General features: G+C 47.4%; 1 long non-coding RNA gene across 1 annotated transcript; it reads right to left on the bottom strand.

Moving 5' to 3' along the window:
* Window positions 1-1755: 1755 nt before the first annotated feature.
* Window positions 1756-9239, bottom strand: LOC148042625 (uncharacterized). Its single transcript, XR_015695108.1, has 3 exons — window positions 9184-9239; window positions 5976-6041; window positions 1756-1857 (listed from the first exon to the last, which is right to left on the bottom strand). It is a non-coding gene; the product is annotated as an uncharacterized LOC148042625 (long non-coding RNA).
* Between the last annotated feature and the right edge of the window lie 1447 nt (window positions 9240-10686).

Raw genomic sequence — 10686 nt, 5'->3', positions numbered from 1 at the left:
CTAGGTAGTCCATTAAGCTAGGGGGGGGGGTCTCCCCATAATTTGGAAGGGGGACGGGGAAGACCCATTGGCCCTTACCTCGTTGAAGACCACGGAAGGCAGGTGCCCCGGGACGGATTTCAGAGGCCTCGGGGGGCTTCTCCAGGTCCTGCCGAAGAACTGGCGGTAGGCCAGGTCGAAGAGCGAAAGGCGCAGCTGGAAGGCCACCTCCACCATGTTCTCAAGAACTTTCTGCAGAGAGTTGGAGGACCAAGGAGGGGACAGTTAGCCGCACAGAGAACCAGAGGAAGTATGGAAGTATGGAATCTCAAAGAAAACGGCTACAAGGGGAAGGGGAAGGAATTGTCCCGAGTTGATCAGGTCTGGCTTTGGGCAACCCACGGGGAGGATTTGGGTTGACCTGGGGGTCACCCAGGTAGGAGGAAGCCACGTTGGTCACGCTTGGTCACTTTGAGAGGGGTGGGCTTCAACTCCCAGAATTCAGGAGGGAGGGAGGGAGGGAAATGAAAGAGAAGGAAGGAAGGAAGGAAGGAAGGAAGGAAGGAAGGAGGGAGGGAGGGAGAGAATGAAACCAGAAGAGAAAGGGTGGGAGGAAGAATTAAGGAAGGAAGAAATGAAAGAGGGAGGGAGGGAAGAAAGGAGGAGGGAGGGAGGGAGAAAGAAAGGAAGGAAGGAAAAAGGGGAAGGAAGGAAACCAGAAGAGAAAGAGTGGGAGGGAGGGAAGAATTAAGGAAGGAAGGAATGAAAGAGGAGGGAGGGAAGAAAGGAGGATGGAGGGAGGGAGGAAGAAAGGAAGGAAGGAAAAAGGGGAAGGAAGGAAACCAGAAGAGAAAGAGCAGGAGGGAGGGAAGGAAGAATTAAGGAAGGAAGGAATGAAAGAGGAGGGAGGGAGGAAAGGAGGAGGGAGGGAAGAAAGGAAGGAAGGAAAAAGGGGAAGGAAAGAAACCAGAAGAGAAAGAGTGGGAGGGAGGGAGGGAAGAATTAAGGAAGGAATGAAAGAAGAGGGAGGGAAGAAAGGAGGGAGGGAGAAAGAAAGGAAGGAAGGAAAAAAGGGAAGGAAGGAATCAGAAGAGAAAGAGTGGGAGGGAGGAAAAGAAGAATTAAAGAAGGAATGAAAGAAGAGGGAGGGAAGAAAGAAGGAAAGGAGGAAGGAAAGAGGGGAAGAAGGAAGGAATCAGAAGAGAAAGAGTGGGAGGGAGGAAAAGAAGAATTAAGGAAGGAATGAAAGAAGAGGGAGGGAAGAAAGAAGGAAAGGAGGAAGGAAGGAAGGAAAGACGGGAAAGGAGAGAGGAAGGGAAGAAGGAAGGAAACCAGAAGAGAAAGAGTGGGAGGGAGGAAAAGAAGAATTAAGGAAGGAATGAAAGAGGGAGGAAAGGCAGAAGGAAAGGAGGAAGGAAGGAAAGAGGGGAAAGGAGAGAGGAAGGGAAGAGGGGGAGAAGGAAGGAATCAGAAGAGAAAGAGGGGGACAGAGGGAAGGAAGAATTAAGGAAGGAATGAAGGAATGAAAGAAGATTAACATGGCCTAAGGTTTTCCTGCTTGCGCAGAGAGTTGAACCAGAAGCCCTCCCGCTCTCTTCTGATTGACGATCGATCGATATACTGTTTCAAGGCATTCCCATGGACACTCTTCAAGACGCACTGAAATGGCACCGATGGCTGCAGAGGCAAATTTGGCCTCCGGATGTTACGCGGAGGTACGGCCAGGCTTTGGCGGAAGATCTTGTGCCATTCTCCCATCCTGGGGGGGTGGAACGGACCAGGTGTGGGTTGGCACCGCGCGTTTCACTTCGGTTTCTGGGCTTCAGACTCAAAGCAGCCGTTTTGCGAGTGGGGAAAGAAATCCCTTTCGCTTCATTCCTGGGAGAAGAGAGTAGGCTTGAGTTAGGAAACCTGAATCATCAAGAAACCTCTCCATCTGAAGGTTTCTTCACCTCGGCAGCTTGAAGACGGGTGGACTTCAACTCCCAGAATTCTCTCCATGCTCTCTTCTCCCCCCCCCTCCTCCCCATAGTGGAGAGATTGCAGCGAAAGGGATTAAGAGGAGAAGAGGAGATTAAGAAAGGGATTCTCCGGGAGGAACTCAGGGCGGCATACAAATAATCTCAATCTCAATCTCAATCTCATTCCTTTATTTCCACTGTGGCCCCGCTTACTCTCCTCTTAATCCCTTTCGCTGCTCTCTTCTCCCCCCACCTCCCCATAGTGGAGAGATTGCAGCGAAAGGGATTAAGAGGAGAGTAAGCAGGGCCACAGTGGAAATAAAGGAATGAGATTGAGATTTAGTTTATTTGTATGCCGCCCTTCTCCGGGAGGGACTCGGGGCGGCGAACAACTCAGGAGGGGAAAAAGGGGATACAGACACAATACACGTAATTAAAATACGCAAGAGTCATACAGCCATACAAGTCGAGAGGGGAGGGGAACTCATCAACCCCAGGGAAATTAGCACCAGGGAAATTGAAGTCTGCCCATCTTCAAACCACAAAGAGTGGGGGGGGGAGAGAAACTTCTGGTCTAGAAGTTATTAAAAAAGGACCAGCTTCCAAGTCAAACCTCTCCCCCCCACCCCCCCAAAAAACCCCTCTGACATTTATAGAGAGGTGACCGTTTGAAGGACAAGTCTTCCTACGCAAAAGGGCTGTCGAATTTCAGCTCTTAATTTAGTTGCTCATTTGACACTTCTTCTTTTTTCGCAAGGTCAGAATGATTCAGAGATTTCGCAAGGGGGGGGGAGCTGAAGGGAAGCTGACTTCATCAGAAAACGGATCATCCCAAGAAGAAAAAAAAGCAAAATAAAAGGTCCCTCAAAGCCATCTGCAAAAAGAAAGAAAAAAAAATATTCCAAAGAATTAACCCTAAACTGTAGGCAATTTTTTATTTTTTATTTTGCATTTACTGGACGGAATGAGTCACCTTAACAGGCACGGAAATTCCCTCCGTGTAGTAAATTATACTATTGAATAAATATATTACCATATCTGTTGGAATATAAGACGCACCTTCTCCCCCCCGCTCGGAAAAGAGCGTAGAAATGTTGGTGGGTTTTATACGCCAAATACAGCCACTTTTGGCCTCCCGAAGCCCCCATCCCATTTTTGCAAAAAAAAAAAGCAGTTTTTTTTTTGCAAAACAACGGGGTCTTTCTCCCCTTCCCCCAGCCCTGCTGAAGCCTGCAGAGGGCTCCTGGGGGCCGGGGAGGACAAAAACTCTTTTTTTCTGACTTACCTCTTTGAAATCTGGGTGCGTCTTATACACCGGTGCGTCTTATAGCCTGAAAAAAAATACGGTAAATTATTCCGCGGAACGGCTGGCCCCTGGAGGCTGTGGGGTGGAAGGTTTGGAAGAAGAGACTGGACAGCCATGTGTCTGAAATGGGATAGGGCAGGGATGAGCGCCCAACAGGGAGCATGTGCGCTCGTCACTGCCCAGGGCGCATGGATGTGCCGGGGAAAAAATCCCAGTGTCCCGGAACTACCACGCGCACGGAGGACAGCCGATCGTCGGGCACGCATGCGCGCCAGAAAGCAGGAAGAGGAACGGATGACGCCGCGCGTGCCAGGCAACATGGCTCCATGTGCCACTTTGGGCACGCGTGCCACAAGTCATTCTCCTAATCGAGCAGAGGGTCACACTAGAAGACCTCCAAGGGCCCTTCCCACTCTTGTTATCTGGTTTCCTTGTCCTCTTTTCTGGAGATAAGGATACTTGAGCGAAGTAGCCCCTCGCACACGGGTGTGGTCGAAGGGCACTGTCAGGAGAAGCGCACCGCTGGGTTGGCGTTCGGGATGCAGCTTCGAGACCTCCCAAATTGCAGGAAGGTGCGATTCGCTTCCAAATCGGAGAGAATCTGAAACAGGAAGCTAAGCTCACCCGTCTCTCTGTCTCAAACACAAAACCCACAAGCTGCACCTTCGGATAAAATATATGTAACAAGACCCTTGTTGCTGTTGGTTGCGAAGTCGTGTCCGGCCCATCGCGACCCCCTGGACCATGTTCCTCCAGGCCTTCCTGTCCTCTCCCATCCTCTGGAGTCCATTGAAGCTCAGGCCGGCTGCTTCGGTGGCTCCATCCAGCCCACTCCTTCTCTGCCGTCCCCTTCTTCTTCTTCTTTTGCCCTCCATCGTTCCCAGCATGAGGCTCTTCTCCAGGGAGTCCTTCTTCCTTCTCATCAGGTGGCCAAAGTCTTTGAGTTTCCTCTTCAGGATCTGGCCTCCTAAGGAGCAGCCAGGGTGGATCTCCTCTAGGACTGACCGGTTGGATGGCCTTGCAGTCCAGGGGACTCAATGCAGGAGTCTTCTCAAGGGAGTCCTTCTTCCTTCTCATCAGGTGGCCAAAGTCTTTGAGTTTCCTCTTCAGGATCTGGCCTTCTAAAGAGCAGTCAGGGTTGATCTCCTCTAGGACTGACCGGTTGGATGGCCTTGCAGTCCAAGGGACTCAAGGCAGGAGTCTTCTTCTCCAGGGAGTCCTTCTTCCTTCTCATCAGGTGGCCAAAGTCTTTGAGTTCCCTCTTCAGGATCCGGCCTTCTAAAGAGCAGTCAGGGTGGATCTCCTCTAGGACTGACCGGTTGGATGGCCTTGCAGTCCAAGGGACTCAAGGCAGGAGTCTTCTTCTCCAGAGTTCAAAGGCCTCCATTCTTTGGCACTCCGCCTTCCTTGTGGTCCAACCTTCACAGCCATCCATGGCAACTGGGAAAACCACAGTCTTGGCTAGGCACACTTTTGATTGGCAGGGGGATGTCTCTGCTTTTTAGAATGCTGTCTACATTTGCCTCCGCTTCCCTCCCCAGGAGGAAGCCTCTTTCCATTTCTGGGCTGCAGTGATCTTGGAGCCCAAGAAAATAAAACCGGTCCCACCCTCCAAACCCTACTATGTACGCATTATATGTCCTTGACTTACAACCGTCCATTTAGTGATGGAAGTCACAACAGCGCCATAACAATGACTTAGGATCCCTGTTCAGACGACTGCGGGCTGCACCCCCAGGGTCACGTGATCAGAATTCGGATGCACTGGAAGTGACTTTACACTTATGACGGTTGCAGTGTCCTGGGGTCGTGCGATCTCCTGTTTAAGACCCTCTGTCTTAAGTCAATTTATTTATTTATTTATTTATTAGACTTATATACCGCTTCATAGGGCTTTCAGCCCTCTCTAAGCGGTTTACGGAGTCAGCATATCGCCCCCCACAGTCTGGGTCCTCATTTCACCCACCTCGGAAGGATGGAAGGCTGAGTCGACCTTGAGCCGGTGAGATTAGAACCGCTGAACTGCAGATCAATGGACTCACTTCACAACCGTATTATTTTCCCTGGCCAGGAAACCAATTTTGGGCACTTGGCTGCACGTGTCCCCATTTTATGACGGATTTACTTCCGGCGTTCGACAAATCTTTGGTTTTCGGCGATCCGGGATGCTGGAAGACGCCAGTCGGCAAGGGCTTGAAATTCCAATCAGATGAACCCTGGGATGATTCTGCAGTGGTCCTAAGTCCGAGGATCAGCCATAATAGGTCGCTTTTAAGTGTCACCATCACTGTGTAGTCGCTAAATGAATGGCCATAAATCGATTTTATAAATTTCTTTGCTGGAATCTGTGGATGGGAGGCGTAAAACCTGGCCTAAAGGTAACGGTTCCCCTCGCACATCTGTGCTCATTGTTCCTGACTCTAGGGGGCGCTGCTCATCAAAGCCGAAGAGCCAGCGCTGACCGAAGATGTCTCCGTGGTCATGTGGCCGGCATGACTCAACTCCCGAAGCCGCACGGAACGCTGTTTCCCTTCCCACCAAAATTGGTGGTTCCTATTTTTCTACTTGCATTTCTTTATGTGCTTTCGAACCGCTAGGCTGGCGGAAGCCGGGACGAGTCACGGGAGCTCCCTCATTTAATCAACCTGGCCTAGAAGCTGCAAAATAAAGACGTTTTTCAGATCAAAGTTCCTTGCCAGATTAAAAAAATAAAATCCGAAAGTTCTCACCTCTCGACTCAGCTTGAACATCTTAAAAAACGAGATTTCTCCTTTCACGGTTTATAATCGCTGCTCCTAGGAAACACAATAATTTTTTTTTAAAAAGGCCCTTACAATTGGAAGCGTCAAAACGATCTAATTTTTTTCCTGCTAACCAGGACTCTAAGCAGCTTAAGGCTACCGAGAATCTGTGGGTTTTTTTTTCCTCCCTACCCTCCACCCTTTTGAAAGGATTAAATCCATGCTTTTCATGTCCCAAGCAATGCGCTTAAAGCTGGAAAGAGACAGAGAGGGAGAACATATTGTGTGATTCGTCCTCCCACTAAGAACCACGGATATATCGTGGCGTTTGCTGATATATATTTTTTTTAAAAACAACAGCTGCACATCGCCCCAGAACCTAAAAGAACAACGGAATTAATCAAGCATTTTAACACTCAGCGTAAACAGGCAGGCGACAGCAGCGCGAGGCTGGCCTGAAAAAATTGTTATTTTTGCAGGCTTTCAGGCTAGTAAAATTGCTCCACTGAGTAAAAAGCACAAAATGTTCTTAGAATAAGAGCTAGTTCTCTGTTGGGGTGTTGTTTTTTTCCTTCTCTCCTTTCCTATATAAGGGCATATAAGCACAAATCCAGAATAAAGGAGTGGCTATAAAATATAATTTAACTGGATTTTAGGGCCCAAATGTGAAAAGGAGTTTAGCTAGGTTAGGAAACCAGTAACCCCAGGAAGGCAGCCAGACAATTTTAAAGAATAAAATTAATATATACAACACGTTATATAAATGCAGTATAAAACATATACTATAGCTTAGTGGCTAATATAACTGCCTGATATGTAAAAACAGCCCAGGTTCGATTCCCAGTAAGGGTAAGGCTAGCTGATGAGAGCTAAATAGCCTGAAATAGATCTATACTAGTCTCCCTTTATTTATTTATCAGCACAAATGCAATATATGTGTGTGTGTGTGTTGTATTTGTGCTGATACATTTGTGTCAGCAAAGGCAACAGTAAACATATTGGGTTTCTGTCTGGATGGTCTCTTGTGACGAGCCGATGGACAGAGAATGGAAGCAGTAGATTTCTCCCATATTTGGGCATACCAGGGGTTGTAACACTTAATACATATTTATTACAGATGTATTACATCTTGGGCATACTAGGGGTTGTGACACTAAATACATACCTATTTCCCTGGCTCAGCTGATAAGGAGAAGAATCTTGTGGCTTAGTGGTTAACACATCTGCCTAAGATGTAATACAGCACAGGTTCTAATCCCAGTAAGGGTATGGCTAGCTGAAGAGAGCTAAATAGCTTGAAATAGATCTATACTAGTCTCCCTTTATTTATTTTATCAGCACAAATACAACATATATATTTCTGTCATGATGGACTCTTGTGACAAGCCGATTGACAGAGAATGGAAGCAGTTAGCTTCCTCCCATAATTGGGGCATACCAGGGGTTGTGACTTTAAATATATAAATATATAAATATATAAATATATAAATATATAAATATATAATATATAAATATATAAATATATAAATATATAAATATATAAATATATAAATATATAAATATATAAATATATAAATATATAAATATATAAATATATAAATATATAAATATATAAATATATAAATATATAAATATATAAATATATAAATATATAAATATATACAACACACACACACACACATATATACACACACATACACACACACACGTATATGTAACATTAATATATATGCATGTTACATTAATATATTAACATGCAATGTATAATTTATATGCAATGTTATACATTGAATGCATGTATGCATTTTGTACAACATATGCATTATATACATATACAAGTACGAACATATACAATATACACATACATGTATATAGGCAATATACATATACATATGTCAGTGGTGGGTTCCGGATCCCATTCCAATCGGTAAGGTTGGAATGGGCCTGGCGGCATCCACATGGATGTGCGCCGCGCGCATGCTTCTTACACTCCAGCTGCTCAGTGGAGCATCGCACAGGTGCTGTATGTGCCATGCGCGTGCACGGAAGCCTTAAAAGACAGGTAAGGAGCTCGAGGAAGTGGGTGGGCCCTCCGGAGCACCGTACCATACCGGTATCTGGTATTCCGGGCAGGCTTCGGTATGCCCATACCGGGGCGTACCCCCCCCCCCGCAACCCACCACTGACATATGTGCAATAAGCACAGATAGTAGAAAAAATATTCTCTCTCTCCCTCTCTGCATGCATGCATACATATATATGCAAACTATATATCCATGCAACATTTAAACCAGTGTTTCTCAACCGTGGCAACTTGAAGATGTCCGGACTTCAACTCCCAGAATTCCCCAGCAGTGGTTAGGACAGTGTTTCTCAACCTTGTCAACTTGAAGATGCCCGGACTTCAACTCCCAGAATTCCCCAGCCAGCATTCGCTGGCTGGGGAATTCTGGGAGTTGAAGTCCGGACATCTTCAAGTGGCCAAGGTTGAGAAACACTGATTTAAACACTCACATATGTGCAATATGCAAATATAAATGTGCTATATATAAAGACACCTAGAAACTCTGCTCCCCTTTTCCCCGCATGAAATGCATTTCCCATTTCCCCGCTTGCGCTAAACCCCATTGTAACCTGGTTAAGCCCCCATCCTGGTTCTCCCCAGGAAAGTTTACCATCCTTAGGAAGCCCCCCACCCCTATTTTCACCCTTATGCCCCTAGGTAGCCCCCCCCCATAATCTCACATGCTTTAGAGTCCTGTTTCTTTTAAGCCATTTTGGGGGGGCTTTTATGAGCAACCTAACCCGCCCCCTCCAACTCAGCACCCCCAATTTTGGTGTCCTGGGAGGGCAGGGGGGGGAAAAAGCACTCTGCACGTGCTCAGAGGCACCCTTGCTTCCCTCTCTCTCAGCTCTGGGGGGCGGGGCTTCCTGGGAGGAAGTGGGGGGAGGGGAGGCCGGAAAGGGGGTTCTAGGGCCACATGGAACAATGGGGGGCGGGACAAAGAGGGGCCCCCAGCTCCCGCTGGCCAATCAGCGCGCTCTCCCAAAGGGGAGGGAGCCGAGTGAGCCTCCCGAGGGTGGAGCTGGAGGGAGCCAATCAGCGGCCGCCATTCCTTCCTGTCTCTCTTTCCCCCCCCCCAATGGGGAGAGGCGAAAAAGGGCTCCCCGATTTTCCTCCCGCCCCTCGCCTAACCTGCCGCTCCTGCGCTCCCCTAGTCTTTCGGCCGGCGGCCGCCATCTTGCTCGGGATGTACCAACCGCATCGCGGGGCAGGCGATGCCATAAACCTACTACTCCTCAATTAAATCTTCTCTGGAAAAACAGGCTCTTTGGGGCTCCCTATACTCTTCTCTAAATTTTAACGTCTCCCCTCTCCTCCCTTTGCCGTTTTGATTCCTTTCCTCCCTCACGATACAGCTTATATCTTTCCTTTCCCTCCCCCGAATTCTGGTAAATGGTTCGACCCAGCAGGCGGGCCGCCCGCTCGCTGTTGTAGCGAAGCGGTTGCCAAGGCGACGAAGAAAGGGGCGTGGTCCTATGCGGAACAAAAGCCCCGCGCGCGGGAAAGGAGGTGAAAGAAGACACGTGGATGCGTTGGGCTGGCTTTCTGGTCGTGTGAATGCGGACGTTGGCTTTCGAGCGTTTCCTGATGAATTTATGCGGCCGCCTCTTTCAGGAAACCCGAGATGATAGCCGTGGCTCACTTTTACTTCAGCACAACAACCCTCCAAGGTAGGGCCATAGCGAGCTTGCAAACCGTGATTTGTGGTTTGGAAATGTTGGCTTAGCCCAGCCAATGGTCCTTTATGCTGTGCATCTTAGTTTAGCAGAACTCCAGACCTGTCTTTTGCAACTGAGCCAATTTTTATGTCAACTCCCAGAAATCCACCCATCATAAAAAGTGAGATTGAAAAAAATAATAATCAGGTAGTCCTCGACTTATGACCACAATTGAAGCCAAAATTGATGTCGCTAAGTGAGACATTTAAGCGAGTTTTGCCCCATTTTACGACTTTCCTTGACATATATGTTAAGTGAATCCCTGCAGTTGTTAAATTAGCATCATGGTCGTTAAGCGATTCTGCCTCCCCCTTGACTTGGTTCCTCCGAAGGTCACAAAAGGTGATCATGATGTAACTCACTGACACTGCGACCGTCATAAATATGAAGCACTTGCCAAGCGTCTGAATTTTGATCACATGACCATGGAGATGCTACAGTGGTCATAAGTGTGAAGAGTGGTCATAAGTCCCTCTCTTCGGTGCAGTTGTATCTTCAAACAGTCACTAAACAAATCGTTGTAAGTCGGGAATTACTTGCATGGAAATCGCACCACCAGGAATAACAGCCTCTAATTTAATGGTTATTGGATTTGCTAACAAAGGCTATTAACCTTGATACCTTCTTATCATGGACCAAAACTGGCTTGTTTTCAAAGCTGGTAAAGAGGGAAGCCACTCTCCCCCTCTGTGTCCGTCATTCACCTTAGCCCCTCCCCAATTCAGAAGTTGAACAAATCCCGCTTTAAAGCTCTTCCTAGGACTTAACCATGGCTTACTGAATAAACTGTAATGAACTGCATTCATAACAGCCATCTATTAATCCAAACAAACCATGTTTCCTGGGGTTTAGTTACTAATATAGGGTTATTCTCAGCCAAATCCAGAAGTTTCCATTTGAATTTTAGCAAAATTAT

The sequence above is a fragment of the Thamnophis sirtalis genome, unplaced genomic scaffold, assembly GCF_051295495.1.
Source record: "Thamnophis sirtalis isolate CommonGarterSnake01/CBP01778 unplaced genomic scaffold, rThaSir2_p1.2 scaffold_15, whole genome shotgun sequence".
NCBI classification, from domain to species: domain Eukaryota; kingdom Metazoa; phylum Chordata; class Lepidosauria; order Squamata; family Natricidae; genus Thamnophis; species Thamnophis sirtalis.
Note: the sequence above shows the minus strand (reverse complement) of the source record. Positions and strands in the feature narration are given on the sequence as shown.